We start from the raw sequence: 16473 nt of genomic DNA, 5'->3' as shown, positions 1-16473 counted from the left end.
AACTTTGTATGGGATAGAGCCCTTCACAGAATAGACACTAAATACTAAAACTTTTAAACTTTATTCTAATTCTTTTAAAATTTTTGTCTGGGCTAAGGACATCTCTTTCTTCATTCGCAAACTTAACTCTTTCCAATCCAATTTATATCCTGGTTTTCCTAGGGGGCTTACTCTTTTTTGGCTGTTATACAAGGGCGCTATATGCTGGCTAAAGCCAGTACTGCATGAGGTGACACGTTGGATAGGCTCCGACAGCAGAGAGGCTGGCAATATACAGTAAGAGAACCCTGATGGATGTCTTCCAACATCGGCGCTGTACAGTCTTAAATCATAATGTCTTCAGAGGTCAGACAGTGGATTGGAAAAGGTTAAATGGAAGAAACATTTTTCCATTAGAGATAGAAAACTCGCCTCAGAGCTTGGTCTCTCACCCAATGACATACAGGCATTGAAAATCCTTCAAAACTTGGGGGATAAATGAAAAGGTCATTCAGCGAGTGACCCTTTTACTGATCTTCATCCTCCAAATACATCTAACCCTCCACCATTGCATTGGCCTAAGTTAGACATATTTGAAATGTTGCTCCTAAGGGATTTAAAGGCCCTAAAACCTACCAGAAGAGGATTTTCCAACATGACAAAATCATAATTAACCTCCCTAACAGCACTTGAGTCTAATGATAACATCGTAATAAAACCCTCAAACAAGGGGGAAATGTTGTAGTTTCAGTCAGGGACCAATATATTGCTTTGTGTATGCAATTACTCAAGGACAAATGCACATATGTAAGTCTTAGGGCGCCCACCCACTGGCGTTTTTTTTCACTGCGAAATTCGCAGGTTTTTTTTTCTGCAGGGGGTCTATGGGACTTGTAATGTAAAAATCGCGATCGCGCAAAATCGCGATTTTGCGCGATCGCGATTTCAGCTTTGCATGTCCCATAGCCCAAAGACCCCTGCAGAAAAAAAAAACGCTGCGAATTTCGCAGTAAAAAAACGCTAGTGGGTTGGCACCCTTAGTGGTGACCCAACTATACCTTTTGCTAATGAACTACTCTTACTTACTTGTAAGAGCTCGAGATTTGGGTTGTATCAATGAAGCTGAATTCAATTTTATGACGCCTACAGTACCCAAGATTGCAGCATTCTATGCCTTACTCAAAGTGCACAAAGGAACAAACACACTGAAGGAAGACTTATTGTCTCTGGCATAAATAAGTTAACACAAAATTCAAGTGTTGATATAGACTAGATCTTGAAACCATTCGTCCTTGCATTACCATCATATGTCAGAGACTCGATGGACGGGCTCCGACATCTGGATGGCATAACTGTGGGCCCTCAGACAATGATAGCTACCTTAGATGTAGAAGCCCTATACAGTTCAATCCCCCATAGTGGCGGCATCAGTGCAGTTAATTACTTTCTATCACAGAGAGGCTCTGTGTGTTCTGAACACAGAAACAAGAAAGATTGCGGAACGTCTGTTTCTTTTTTTACTCGACTTAGAATTTTTAAAAAAATTTTAAGTATACTGTATGGTACATTAAATAGCACCATTGAAAAATACAGCTTGCCCCACAAAAACAAGCCCTCATACAGCTACGTCAATGGATAAAAAGGAGTTACGTTTTTTTAAAAAGGGGGGAAGAAAAAACAAAAACAAAATTTTAAAAAGTGCCACTTCATTAAGAGGTTAAAGTCTATAATGAAATATAAAATGCCCTATATACAAAACATTTTAGTATGTAGCATTCTTTTGGTCATTGCATTGGTATTTGTTCAAAATACAGCATTCTCTGGATATAGTATTTTTTTTTCTGTCAATTTCTCATAGACTTCTCCATAGGACTTAAAGGGGATTTCTAGGATATAAAAAAATGATAAAGGGTAAAAATAAAAAGAAATGAACTCACCTTCCCTGGTGGCTCCCTGTTCAGCGTTACAACCCCGGTGGCTGCCGCACCAAACCTGGGAGAAGAGCTTGACAAAGGCCAACATGGCCGAAACGTTGCCTGTTTTTCTGTGATGGGGGAATAAAACTTTGGATATCAATTTGCACCCTGGATGCTGCCGAAGTCTTTTTTCATTGCTGCATGTGATTTTGGTGATAAGGATCCATTCACCTGTTTCTTTGGCTTCTGCATAATCTATGCCCAGCCCTTGGAGGGATATACAATTTGTGCTGCTGGCGACCTGCTTTCTCTAAACCTGGGAGAAGATGTGGCTACGGGCCATCCATTGTGTACTTGACCTCTCAGCCACTTATGGACTTCAGTGGACATCAAAATCAGTACTAAACCCTTTGAGTGGCTGAGTGGTCATATGCACAACGAACAGCATGTAACCACCTGACACTTTTTCAGATTCCGTGCAGCAGGCACCGGGGCTGCAGTGCTCAACGGGAAGACATCCAGGTTAGGTGAGTAGAGTCATAGAGTTGGAAGGGACCTTCATGGTCATCTTGTCCAACTCCCTGCTCAGTGCAGGATCACTAAATCATCCCAGACAGATGTCTGTCCAGCCTTTGTTTGAAGACTTCCAGTGAAGGAGAACTCACCACCTCTTGTGGTAACCTGTTCCACTCATTGATCACCCTCACCATCTAATATCTAATCTGTGTCTCCTCCCTTTCAATTTCATCCCATTGCTTCTAGTATTTCTCTTCATTTAGCCCTTTATAACTTTCCTTCATGTCCCTGAAAACATTTTAGAACTGCAAAAAATCTTACAAAGTAAAACAAAGTCACCAATGCTTGTAAAAAAAAACATTATGAAAAACACTTGAGGTGTTTTTTACAAGCTTTTAAAAACACTGGACAAAATTATATGTGCAAGCAGTCCTGAAAATATTAATACAAGCGCACTTTAGTGCGCTACTTCTTCAATTTAAAGTAATGCTTGAAAACTCTGAGTCTTTGTAAAGGGAAGCTAAATTATTCTCAAGTAAATTGCATTAATTAATTATTTATACTAATGTGTCTAATGAAGTGATTGAAAACCTTGGAATACAGGAAATGGCGAAACAAAAAAGTATGAAATAAGTGACTAGCATTGGAATGAATGTCTATTAAAAGGTGACCATTCCAAATTAAGAATGGTTACCAGTATTTGTAGAAAAAAATACATACAGCTTTTAAGTGAAATTCTAGACATTTGTACTGACCCATAGAATAAAGTTATCAGGTCATTTTTGTTGCAGTGTGTATGCCGTAGAAACCCAAAGATGGCGGAATTTCATTTTTTTTTCCATTTCACTCCACTAAAGTTTTTCACTACATTATATGGTACATTATATAGTACCATGGAAAACTACAACTCATCACAAAAAAACAAGCCCTCATACATCTACATCATTGAATAAACAAAAGAGGTATGATTTTTTTAAAAGGGAGGAGGAAAAAACGAAAATGGAATAAAAAAAGGGAATGGTCCTTAAGGGGTTAAAAAAACATGTAAAGAAAATAACAAGAAACACCTTTTTTCGCGCACTTTCCCATGTGTTTTTTTTTTGTGCTAAAAAAATCATTCTATAATGCTGGTCACTTCCTGCTGTCATATGAAGGCCGTTTCTAGCAACAGAGACATCAAGATTAATTATCGGAATTGGGAGGGTGTTTTTGCTTGCTGCTTTCTCATGCTATGCATAGAAGTCTATTGAGTGGGAAGGGGGAGGAGGAGGGATCTGCAGAATGTGGAGAGAAGCATAAAGACTCACATAGAGATCCTTCAGCTAATAGGAAGAGAAATTGTCTTAAAGCTACTGAAACCATATCTAGGGGGCGTGGCCTGAATGCGAAGCAGCATGGTCACATACTAGACCAGCCTCATTCAGGCAGGACTACGAGTGACATACAAAGCACCCCTCAACACCCGGCATGCAGCTGCTTTTGAGGTCCAGCTTCCGCAGCGGTGGCATGACACACCGCAGAAGACAGCTCCCACTAGAGACTCAAGTCTGTGTCTTTGTGATGGGATTCTGGGTCTGTGTGATGGGAGTGCCGGCAGGGGGCGGGGAGCTGCGGGGGAGAGCCGGGAGGAACAGGGGGAGATCTCTCTCTCCCTCTCTCCCCCCCGCACCCCCTGCTCACCGCCGCAACTCACCTGTCACCCGCGCAGGCACCTGAATCTTTAGAGACGAGCGGGCAGGTACTCGAATAAGGCACTACTCGCTCGAGTAGTTTGCCTTATCGAGTATGCTCGCTCATCTCTAATACCAATCAACATTGAAAAGAAACCATATCTAAATTGTTCAGTACTGCTGTATAATGTTCTTCATGACGTAGCTTATTATAAGAGATAGGGAAAAAGATATCCTGCTTTTACTATGTGAGTAGTTTATAGAATATATCATTGTGGACATTCTGTAGACAGGGGATAACTTGCTAATCATGAGGGAACAATCATTGTGAGTCCCACGGACCCTGTTAATACAGCCTTAACACATCCTGAAATGCAGGCAGCGGAGGATAAGCATGCGCACTTTCACTCCATTGACTTCAATTGGACTGTCAGAGATGGCTGATCGATTGAACACAGCTACTTCTGGCAGTCTCATTAAAGTAAATAGAGTGGAGGTGTGCATGCCTGTCCTCCGCTGCCCACACTTTAGGACATGTTGGTACTGCATCTCATTTTGAGGCATTACATATACAATGTTGCTGTAGGCAAATGCTACACAGATCATTATGAAGATTCTACTAATCAACAAAAAGCTTTAGAACAATGTATCATTTGTATTATTTTTGGTATTTTTCCACTTGCCATTCTTGCTGTTTTTTATCATTACTTCACTAGTAAAAGAAAAATCAAATAAATCTTCACATTTTCACACTTTGGTTGTCTTCTATCTCAGTGATTTCATAAAGATATCAATGATTTGATCAATTAAACTCATGACATGCAATTAGAGCAAACATTTCTATGTTTAGAGTGATGTGGAAAACAGTTCCAACTTCTATAAAATCACACATGCTTGTAAATGTGCTCGCTGTTATCACTATAATCACAGAAATGTTCTTCCAAGTATTTTCCATTTTTTTTGCATGTTGTCAGGATACAGTGAAAACAAAAAAGTAACATCAAGCTAGCCTTGTGGTTTGTTTTTTTTCGTCCACTTGAGAAACAGATGACACATTGATAGTACATGGACAAAAAAAGCACTTGTGCTACAAAAACGCATGCCACATGCATATGCAGGCACAGTGAAACTGGTTTGTTTTTTACTGACCGAAATTGCATACGCTCCTGTGAATTAGCTCTAAACTTGTTTAAAAAATCAAACTTTCATTAAACTACATTAGCATGCCACCAGTTTATGTTCAAATACAGCGCAATAGGAATGTGTCTGTGTGCTGGATAGAACAGTTGTGTACTTCCATCTAGTGGCCAATTGTAGAATGCAAGTAAAAGGAAAGCTCTATCACAATGTAACATAGTAACATAGTATGTTAGGCTGAATGAAGGCAATGTCCATCTAGTTCAGCCTCTTTCAACTCCTCCTGTTGTCCAAAGGAAGGCAAAAAAAAAACAAAAAAAACAAGAAAATGGGCTCATTTAGAGGAAAAAATATTCCTTCCCGACTCCATAATGGCAGCCAGAATAATCCCTGGATCAACGTTCCAACCTAACTCCAAGACTAGCATCAATAACCCTGGCTGGTCACCTAATGTCTATATCCTGTAATATCATAGCGCTCTAGAAACACATCTAGTCACCTCTTAAACTCCTCTATGGATTTTGCCATCACCACATCCTCAGGCAGAGAGTTCCACAGTCTCACTGCTCTTACAGTAAAGAATCCCCTTCTATGTTGGTAATGAAACCTGCTTTCATCTAGATGTAGCAGATGCCCTCTTGTTACCGTCGCAGTCCTGGGTATAAAAAAATCATGGGAGAGATCCTTGTATCGTCCCCTCATGTATTTATACATAGTTCTTTGATCACCCCTTAGCCGAATTTTCCCAGGGTAAATAAGCCCAATTTTGATAGCCTCTCTGGCTATTCCAGTCCCGTCATTCAATGTATTAGTTTAGTTGCTCTTCTTTGAACCCCCTCCAGCACTGTAACCTCTTTCCTGAGCACCGGTGACCAGAACTGTACACAGTATTGCATGTGGGGCCTGACAAGTGCCTTATATAGTGGAAGAATAATGTTCTCGTCCCTCGCCCCTATACCTCTTTTAATGCACCACAAGACTTTATTAGCTTTTGCAGCAACAGATTGGCATTGATTGCTCCAGTTAAGTTTACAGTCAACTAGTACCCCCAGGGCTTTTTCCATATCACTTTTCCCTAGCAGTACCCCATTTAGTGTATATTGGTGACATCCGTTTCTCCTGCCGATGTGTTCTTCATCCCCACAGGGGACACAACAGCGTTGGACAGGTAAGTATATTTATTTATTTATTTATTTTACACCAAAAATTTTTTTTATATGTAAAGCCCTTTCCTGAAAAACAGTTCAAGTGTGCCAGCAGACCATTGTCTTCAATGAAGGCGCCGGCAGCAGCAGCGGCTCTATTGAAGAGAATGCCTGCATTTTTTATTTTTTTTTTACACTAAAATGTTTCTTTTTCAGGGAAGGCCTTATATGTAAAGCCCTTCCCTGAAAAAGAATGCAGGGGTGCCAGCAGACCATTGTTTTCAATGGAGCCGCCGGCAGCAGCCACAGCTGTGTTCACGTGTGTTTTTGCTCGTACCTAGGTGCGCACGTATGTACGCACCTAAGTACGCACAAAAACACGCTCGTGTGAACCCGCCCAGAAACACTATTTTTTGGACACATGAGGCTTCCTTACTATTTAGATTTGGAGTGGATATAAATTTTATAGATCTTTTTCAGGAAAAAATGGTCAGTAATAAGTAAAAAATACATAATACACTCTACACTCTAATGGGTTTATAGTAGAGTGTTAAAAAAAAAACATATATTGTTTAAATCAATATGCAGTTTTTCATAGTGTATGTGGTTTCTTAGAAACACATGTGGTTATTCTTCGTGTTTTCTGATTTTGGTTCCAAAAATATAAAATATTAACACAGCCTTAGAGACTAAAAACAAATTTCCAGGTAGTCCAGGAAATAACTCATGTTTGGAAAGCTGATGCCAAGGGGCTAGTTCATGTATGTAAGGGCCTAATAGGTGAGCATGATATATTGTAATTATGCACATGGGAAATCCTACACAAATAACACAAAGAATAAAACCCATTGATTTCAATGGGTTCATTCTCATCTCTTCTTTTTTTGTGCAACACCCCAGAGGAGGGACCCTGGGCACCTGGATAACGTGAAGAGCTGGGAGTGTTAAGTGCTGATGTATCATGGTGGCACATGCTCTGGTCCTGTAGGGATGACACGCAGCCAAGGCCAGTGTAAATTGCAAGCCAAGCTTTAACACTCCTTTGCCTGGGAGTGCCAATAAGGGAAATGAGGGGAGTTGTAGTAGATATCACTCATGACGCCACCATTCCTACACACCGTTATTCTATGCGGCAGAGTAATAAACACAGAGACTTGTGTATAGTACCTTGGGTCCCTACGAACGGTTAAGGCCCGGTATAACTTTTACTTGAAATAAACTTGAATAACAGGCAATGCAAGTACAATTCACTTTTAGCAGAAAGACTAGCCAAAACTAGGAGTTAGGGAGGATACACAGGATCAATATGGCCCTATAGTCCACGTTATCTATATGTCACTGGTCCTGCAGGAGGAAAGGGGGTAGGGGTCACTCCGCATACACTCTGACAAGAATACTTATTCAAGGCTTAGTTAATAAAGTACCTCTGTGCAGTGATCCTAACTGATGGACGGCGCACAGGAAGACACATTTTTTGTGAATGGGTACCTGTTTTAGCAAACTTGGGTAGTGCACTCTATCTGTTTCTGGGACTCACTCCTCTCACATCCACTCTCCAGACACTACAGGATGTCGCTCTTCCTCTTCCATCTTCACCTACATGGAAGCTAAAGGTGCTTCCATGCGGCTCTTAGTTAACACTCTCTCCTCCTGAAGATGGACTCCTTTCCCACTCTCAGACACTCACATTTATAGCTTCACTTATACCACATGACGCAAGAAAATAAATACATTCAGCAGACAGAGCTGACAGGCAATGATTTTATCACAGTTAACCCTTGAGAAGCTGCAGCTGTGCAACACACATACAGAAAATGACAAGGCAGCTTTGCACAGTGCATCCACATGAGACAAAACATGTATGATATTTATGGAGGGGACCAGAATGATGTTCTGGGCCACTACATTTGCACCCGTTGTTTTCATGGGGGCAAAAAAATAGGACCTGCTCTATAGAGGTCTATAGGAGGTGCGCAAACACGCACATCTGCCCATGCAGGTGAGAAAGTACAGGCTCATAAAATGGAAGAATCTGTCTCAAAATGGCCGCTAGATACAAAATGGAGCAGTATAAGATGTAAATAAGCTTGTGTGTAGTGAAACAATAATTCAAGCAGAAATAGCTTTAGAGCATGAGATTCGGTACAATGTCTAATGATGTGCCTCTGTTCTTTTTCATGAGAAACAAGTCTGGACACAGTTCTTATCAGAAGAAACCCTCCCACACCTCCATTCGGAAACTTGGACAAAGGAACTGACTGTACTACAGCCACCTGAATCACAAAGTGAATACAAGGGAGGACCAGATAACGCTGGGAGAAACAGACACTTGAGAACATAACAGATATATTCTCACTACACTGATTGCTGAACAATATATCATTCTTAATGTTTTTCTAACCCAATGAGATTAACCCCCGTGACTAATGACGTATTCCTTTCCTGTATTAGAACTATACCAAAGTGAATAAACTTTCAGTGTACGCGCCTTAAGTAGAGTGGGCTGTATACTTGCCGCGGCTCATCTCTACGTATCTGTGGGAACTGATAACTATAAATTATATAGTTTTTGGCCTCCTTGAGAAAGCTTACGTGGCCGCGAAGCGGTCCTTAACAGTTGGCGTAGTCGGCAGGATTTACCGATTGACTCTTGTGTCACTCATCGGACGACGACATCGGACTGGGAGGACATATATCCACTGTGCCAAACCAGAGGACTGATCAACCTCACACACAGCCTGGTAAGTGTCATATTTATTATATGATGTCTGCCGTTGGTCTGTTTGGCTCAGTTGATTGACAGATTCCCATGTCAGTCGGATGTTTGATGTTTGGTATTATAGTTGTCATCGGTAAAGAAGTTTACCTCAGGTCTTGAGTGGTCTATGACACCAGGGGACAGAATCTTTTAGGACGTTATAAATTGTATTATCGAGCATACTTCTCAGGGACTTTAGATCCCGGTTGAGAGACGGCTTCGAGGTTTAGTTTATCGAGCATACTTCTCAGGGACTTCAGATCCCGGTTGAGAGACGGCTTCGAGGGTTTAGTTTATCGAGCATACTTCTCAGGGACTTCAGATCCCGGTTGAGAGACGGCTTCGAGGTTGAGCATACTTCTCAGGGAGTGATTGAGCAAACGGCATCAGACGTGACAATTGTGATTACGTGATTGAGCATACGGCTTCGGACTCCCGGTTGAGAGACAGCTCAGAGTTTAGTTTCGGAACATGTTTAAATTAAGGTACCTGACAGTGGTCTGTTTGATCCTGTCCACTTGGTGTCATGTAGAGGAGGGAAGGAGTATGTGAAGAAAGTCAAGAAGTTATGTGAAACTGTTGGTATAGTCATTGAGCAAAAGGCTCAGGCACTTAGAGATATACACTACCGTTCAAAAGTTTGGGGTCACATTGAAATGTCCTTATTTTTGAAGGAAAAGCACTGTACTTTTCAATGAAGATAGCTTTAAACTAGTCCTAACTTTAAACAAATGCACTCTATACATTGCTAATGTGGTAAATGACTATTCTAGCTGCAAATGCCTGTTTTTTTGTGCAAAATCTACAAAGGTGAATAGAGGCCCATTTCCAGCAACTATCACTCCAGTGTTCTAATGGTACAATGTGTTTGCTCATTGGCTCAGAAGGCTAATTGATGATTAGAAAACCCTTGTGCAATCATGTTCACACATCTGAAAACAGTCTAGCTCGTTACAGAAGCTACAAAACTGACCTTCCTGTGAGCAGATTGAGTTTCTGGAGCATCACATTTGTGGGGTCAATGAAACGCTCAAAATGGCCAGAAAAAGAGAACTTTCATCTGAAACTCAACAGTCTATTCTTGTTCTTAGAAATGAAGGCTATTCCATGCGAGAAATTGCTAAGAAATTGAAGATTTCCTACAACGGTGTGTACTACTCCCTTCAGAGGACAGCACAAACAGGCTCTAACCAGAGTAGAAAAAGAAGTGGGAGGCCGCGTTGCACAACTAAGCAAGAAGATAAGCACATTAGAGTCTCTAGTTTGAGAAACAGACGCCTCACAGGTACCCAACTGGCATCTTCATTAAATAGTACCCGCAAAACACCAGTGTCAACATCTACAGTGAAGAGGCGGCTGCGGGATTTTGGGCTTCAGGGCAGAGTGGCAAAGAAAAAGCCATATCTGAGACTGGCCAATAAAAGAAAAAGATTAAGATGGGCAAAAGAACACAGACATTGGACAGAGGAAGACTGGAAAAAAGTGTTGTGGACGGATGAATCCAAGTTTGAGGTGTTTGGATCACAAAGAAGAACGTTTGTGAGACGCAGAACAAATGAAAAGATGCTGGAAGAATGCCTGACGCCATCTGTTAAGCATGGTGGAGGTAATGTGATGGTCTGGGGTTGCTTTGGTGCTGGTAAGGTGGGAGATTTGTACAGGGTAAAAGGGATTCTGAATAAGGAAGGCTATCACTCCATTTTGCAACGCCATGCCATACCCAGTGGACAGCGCTTGATTGGAACCAATTTCATCCTACAACAGGACAATGACCCTAAACACACCTCCAAATTGTGCAAGAACTATTTACAGCAGAAGCAGGCAGCTGGTATTCTATCGGTAATGGAGTGGCCAGCGCAGTCACCAGATCTGAACCCCATTGAGCTGTTGTGGGAGCAGCTTGACCGTATGGTACGCCAGAAGTGCCCATCCAACCAATCCAACTTGTGGGAGATGCTTCTAGAAGCGTGGGGTGCAATTTCACAAGCTTACCTCAACAAATTAACAGCTAGAATGTCAAAGATGTGCAATGCTGTAATTGCTGCAAAAGGAGGATTCTTTGACGAAAGCAAAGTTTGATGTAAAAACAATGTTATTTCAAATACAAATCATTATTTCTAACCTTGTCAATGTCTTGACTCTATTTTCTATTCATTTCACAACGCATGGTGGTGAATAAGTGTGACTTTTCATGGAAAACACAAAATTGTTTGGGTGACCCCAAACTTTTGAACGGTAGTGTACTTCGCAATGTGTCATTGAGCATAGGGCTAGGCATACCCAGTTGGTAGTATGTAGAGTCAATAAGTAATGTAAAGTTGAAGTAAGATAATTGCAGTTTCAAGATGGCAATTATTCATATGCTTTGAGTTGAAGACAAAGGAAGGCAGCCCTTCTTCACCATCTGAGGGCACCGCCCCGGACGTGTCATGGATGATGTTTTTCTCCCCTTTGCTCTGCCCCTAGATGGCCGTGTTGTTATTGGGGCCAATACCAGTCGATATATCTTGATACGTGTCTAGTATGTAGTATTCCTGGACCCTCCCGTCACCATCGCCCAGTCAGGCCACACCTTCGGTGGCCATTTCAGTGCCAGCCATGGCCCAGCGGCCATTTTAGCATCTGTTGCAATAATACCTTCAGTTACCGCTCAGACATCATCTTAGCTCCGCAGCAGAAATGAGCTGGCTTCTCATCTCCCATCTATGTATGTTTTTACCTGGCATACCAATTCTTTGCACTGCAATGATGAGTGCCTTTTCTGAATTTTGCATAGGGATATTCAAATCCCCTGCATCGCGCCTGCAAACAGCCTTCTCCCGATTATCTGTTCTGCAGTCTGTGTTTAGCACCCCCATCCAAAGTAGGTTTGTGCTTAAAATTGTCCACAAATGTAGTTGTTGCTGAAAAAATCTTTTCCACTTTGCAAGGGGGAAAAATAGAGGAGAAAGGGAATCCTCTAGTCTGTGTCCCCCTATGACATGAAGCGAGTTCATGCAGAGTCTGCAGACAATTATGTGCAATTAACCACCGTGCTGTTTGTCCTGTATATTTTAATGTCCTAACATTGTGTCATTGCTGTACGTGTTGTCCATATCTCATAAGTCAGATACTGCTGAGAAGAAAGGTGCTAGGATCACAAACGGCAGTAGAAAAGCTTACAGAAGGAAGGAGAAGATCAATACGTCATAATATATATATATAGGAATAGATAGAGGGTTAACACTTGATTTGTGTAAAGCTCTGTTCCCCCTTGTCACCCCCCCCCCCTTCCCTTCAGAGTTTAGTGAGATTGAAGTGAAAGCCTTGACTTCGCAGAGAAGGAATGTGTGTTTCTCAAGGCCAAAGATTAGAGCGGAGAACCCTGGACAGTAGCCTTGTTTGCTTGAACAGAATTGAATGCATTTGTTTGCAAGACGAGGACAGTTGCATCATACGCGTTACGTCCTGTGTGAACTCTTACTAACATTTGAATGAGAGAGACAGATTTGACCGCATGAACGGATGAGAGTTAATGCCCCGTGTTCGGACTGTGATGAATGTAAGATGTGTGATGCAGATATTGACTGGGGATAAAAGTGTTTTTTCTCCTTCTGCATGAGACTTTACTTGTTTGTGATGTGGATGCGCAGACTGTGGAGTTTGAAAGAAAGTGTGAAGAAAGACGCAATCGGCCAGTATCAAAGGGGTGGAGCTAGATGATGTAACAGTACGTAATGGGAGGGGTTGAGAATCTTGAGCAGCTAGTAAAAGTTTTTTGTTTCCTCAAATTTGATGAGACATTGCAGGCAGGATCAGATTAATAATGAATTTGCTTGAAGAATGTCACATTCCAAATCTTAATAGGTGTTTGTAGATTATTCTGCCCTGTTGTAATTCATGTCTCTGTTATTGGCACTGATATCTTACAGGCCTTATCTGCATCCATCAAATTCTCACCGGATGGATCGGTACGGGTTGAGACCTCAGGTGCCGGTTCAGAAGAGTTTTGTAAACTAACTGCTCCAACAAACACCCCTCTTTTTTCCAGTCCAGAAAAGACGCTGAAGGGTCAGCCAGGCGCCTACCGCATGTAGGCGCTGTGTGCTGTCGGCGCTGTGTGATGTAGGTGCTGTGTGCTGATGAGGTGTCAGTCTGCTATGTGCTGATAATTTGGAAGCCTGACAACAAGCCACAATTACACTGTTAATTTTTCTTGCAGAAAATGTCTGTAAAGCCTCTAAAGACAAACTCCAGTTCTGCAAAACTAAGGTTGTTCTCCTGGGTCATTGTTTAGGCCAAGGAACTGGACATCTGACATAGGAACAAAAGGCTGCTGTCCCGGCCATACCTGTACCTACATCCGTTGCCAAACTCCGCACCTTTCTGGGCCTTGTTTCATACTGCCGCCCATGGATCCACTCGGTTTCCTTTCTTATGCAACCACTCTATGACTGTCTTTCAATTATTCTTTTCTCTCTCACCTCTGAAGCAGCTCCCTCATGTTTTTGTGCGGTGGCAGCAGTACAGGCAATGGTTGACAAACCTTCTGAGTTGGTATTGGACTACACCCCCCCATTCCTTAGTGGTCCTCACCCCTCATGTCATTCGGAGCATACTCACGCAAGTGCAACCCAAGCACTTATCTCTGGCCTGTCAGATCCGGCTACAATGTGCTCTTTTGAACCTGGCTACTCTTCTTTCAATTGAGTACCCTGGTTCACAGGGGGGAGGAGAAGAAATAGGTGATCTAGGTATTGCAGATCAGCTATTTTTAAATTGTTTGCAACAAGGTTCTGATCTATTTGAAATAGAATATCAGCATGATTGTTTAGCAGTGATGCAACAAGAAAATGTTAGTTTTAAGAGGTTACTGAAGCCCCTGTTAACAATGCATATTTTGAGTTGTTTTTTATAGATGGTCCCAGGGTGAGGAAGGACGACTCCACCCTGGATATGCACTGGTCACACAACAAGATGTCCTAAAAGCAGAATGCCTCCGCATGTCTCAGCACAAGAAGCGGAACTGAAGGCCCTCACTGAGGCGTGTAGAGTGGCGAGAGGTAAGACGGCAACCCTTTACACTGACTCCCGGTATGCATTTGGCATAGCTCATGATTACGGCCCAATATGGAGGCCAGACAGTTTTTTACTTCAGCAGGACAGCCAATTAAGAATGGTGCAGCGGTGCAGAGTCTCATGGAAGCCCTACTACTACCTGACAAAGTGGAAAGCTCACACCAATTCCTACACCGGAGAAGCAAGAGGCAATGCCATCACAGACCACACAGCAAAGGCAGCGGCCCTCAAGCCGTGGAAGAAAAGAAGAAAAGAAGAATTTGATAAAAACTTTGGACTTTGATAAAAACTTTGGACTTTGATAAAAACTTTGAACTTTGATATGCTAAAGACTTTACAGTTACAAGCCAGCAATGAAGAAAAAAGACAAATGGACTAAATATGGGAGCAACAGAACAGGGCGGCGTATGGCGGACAGTCAACAGAACTTGCCTACCACAGTCCCTGTGCCCCGTGATGGCCCAGCTGACGCACAGAAAGACGCACCTCTCAAAGCAGCAATGATTGCGGCGCTTGAACGAGGACAGGTGGCTCCTGGGTTTTCTGTAGCTGCTGCATCATTTGTACAATTTTGCATAATCTTTGCTGTAAGCAGCAGGGCAGAAGTAAATTTGCCACATAACACTTGCCTAGACCACTCTACCCATTTCAGGGATTGCAAATTGGCTAGACTCAGCTCCCACTTGTTGGGAAGTATGAATATGTGCTTGTTGTTGTTGATTTCTTTTCAGGTCGGAGACCTACCCTGTTACCAAAGTAAATAAGCAGGTAACCGCACAGAAGCTCATGAATGAGGTAATCCACAAATACGAGGTACCGGAAGTGATTGAGTCAAACAAAGGTACACACTTCACAGGTGAAATAATGCAATACATCATGTCTGCTTTGGGTATATTCCAGGCTTTTCACACACCCTACCATCCATGGAGTAGTGGGAAAGTAGATCCATGGGCAATGAAGGAAACGGGCAAATCTTGAATTGATTGTCTTCTATTAGTTTTTCTTTTCCTCAGGAGGGTACATGCCACAGTAGCCGAGTTTGGGGAATGATTCTCTTGTTAATTTTGTCATAGGTCTCTCCAAGGAATTGTCAATAACGCATTCTGTAGTTTCTGCTTCTCTCTCAGGTCCTACAGACAAGTGTCACAATCTGAAACCAGGTGGCAGGTTTGATCCACATGTGTATATATATAGATGCAATCAGAGTGCCAAGGGGGGGTGTCAGATGAGTTTAAAGCCAGGGATCAAGTTAAGGCCGGATTTGAGTCCCTGTTTGGAATAGTAACCATAAATAAGAATGTTGATATATATTACAACTAACAAAGGTTCGTGAACTATACAAGAGATGCACTTCAAGGGCTTGCTGATCAATTAGGCCCCACAGCCACCATGACTTTCCAGAACCGAATGGCTCTGGATATGATACTAGCCGAGAAAGGTTGTGTTTGTAAAATGATTGCTGAAACTTGCTGTACGTATATTCCTGATAATACAGGCGCCACAGGTAAAGTGACTAATCGCAATAAAGAAATTGGCCACATTGCCAGAAGTGCTGAAGCGTAATTCTGGGATAACTAACCCCTGGGATGAGTGGTTTGCATGGACCGGACAATGGAAACAATTCTTAATGCAGATAGGAATAGGGATTCTGGTTACTCTTATCATACTCCTGCTACTTTCTGTCTGTATTGTGCCCTGCATAAAACGCTCCTGTGCTAAGCTTACAAATCAGATGGTACCTGTCGCCCCCGTATACGTAAATGTAGAGACCCCAGGCTATATGCCTATAATACAATAGAGCGATTTACCCCCATATGGAGCTGTCTCAGCAGAAGCAGGGGTGACCACTAGTTTCCCAGCCATTAGAATAGAATAGCATGTGTGTTGTAGATCCCTTCTGTGTCCATCAGGTCTTCGAGTTTAGTTAGTTAGGATTAGTTGTCGGGGAAGGGATTAGCTCTTGAACAGCTGACCAACAATGATAGGTAGGGCATAGATCATAAGCTAGAAATAGGGAAAGCAAACCTTACCCCATCCTGTAGAAGTTATAAAGTATTCTTTATTTTGAGACAGTTTCTAGGGGGGATTGAGAAAGTACAGGCTCATAAAATGGAAGAATCTGTCTCAAAATGGCCGCTAGATACAAAATGGAGCAGTATAAGATGTAAATAAGCTTGTGTGTAGTGAAACAATAATTCAAGCAGAAATAGCTTTAGAGCATGAGATTCGGTACAATGTCTAATGATGTGCCTCTGTTCTTTTTCATGAGAAACAAGTCTGGATACAGTTCTTAT

This window comes from Eleutherodactylus coqui, chromosome 1, assembly GCF_035609145.1.
Source record: "Eleutherodactylus coqui strain aEleCoq1 chromosome 1, aEleCoq1.hap1, whole genome shotgun sequence".
NCBI classification, from domain to species: Eukaryota; Metazoa; Chordata; class Amphibia; order Anura; family Eleutherodactylidae; genus Eleutherodactylus; species Eleutherodactylus coqui.
The sequence above is the reverse complement of the archived record's forward strand: the minus strand, read 5'-3'. Positions refer to the sequence as shown.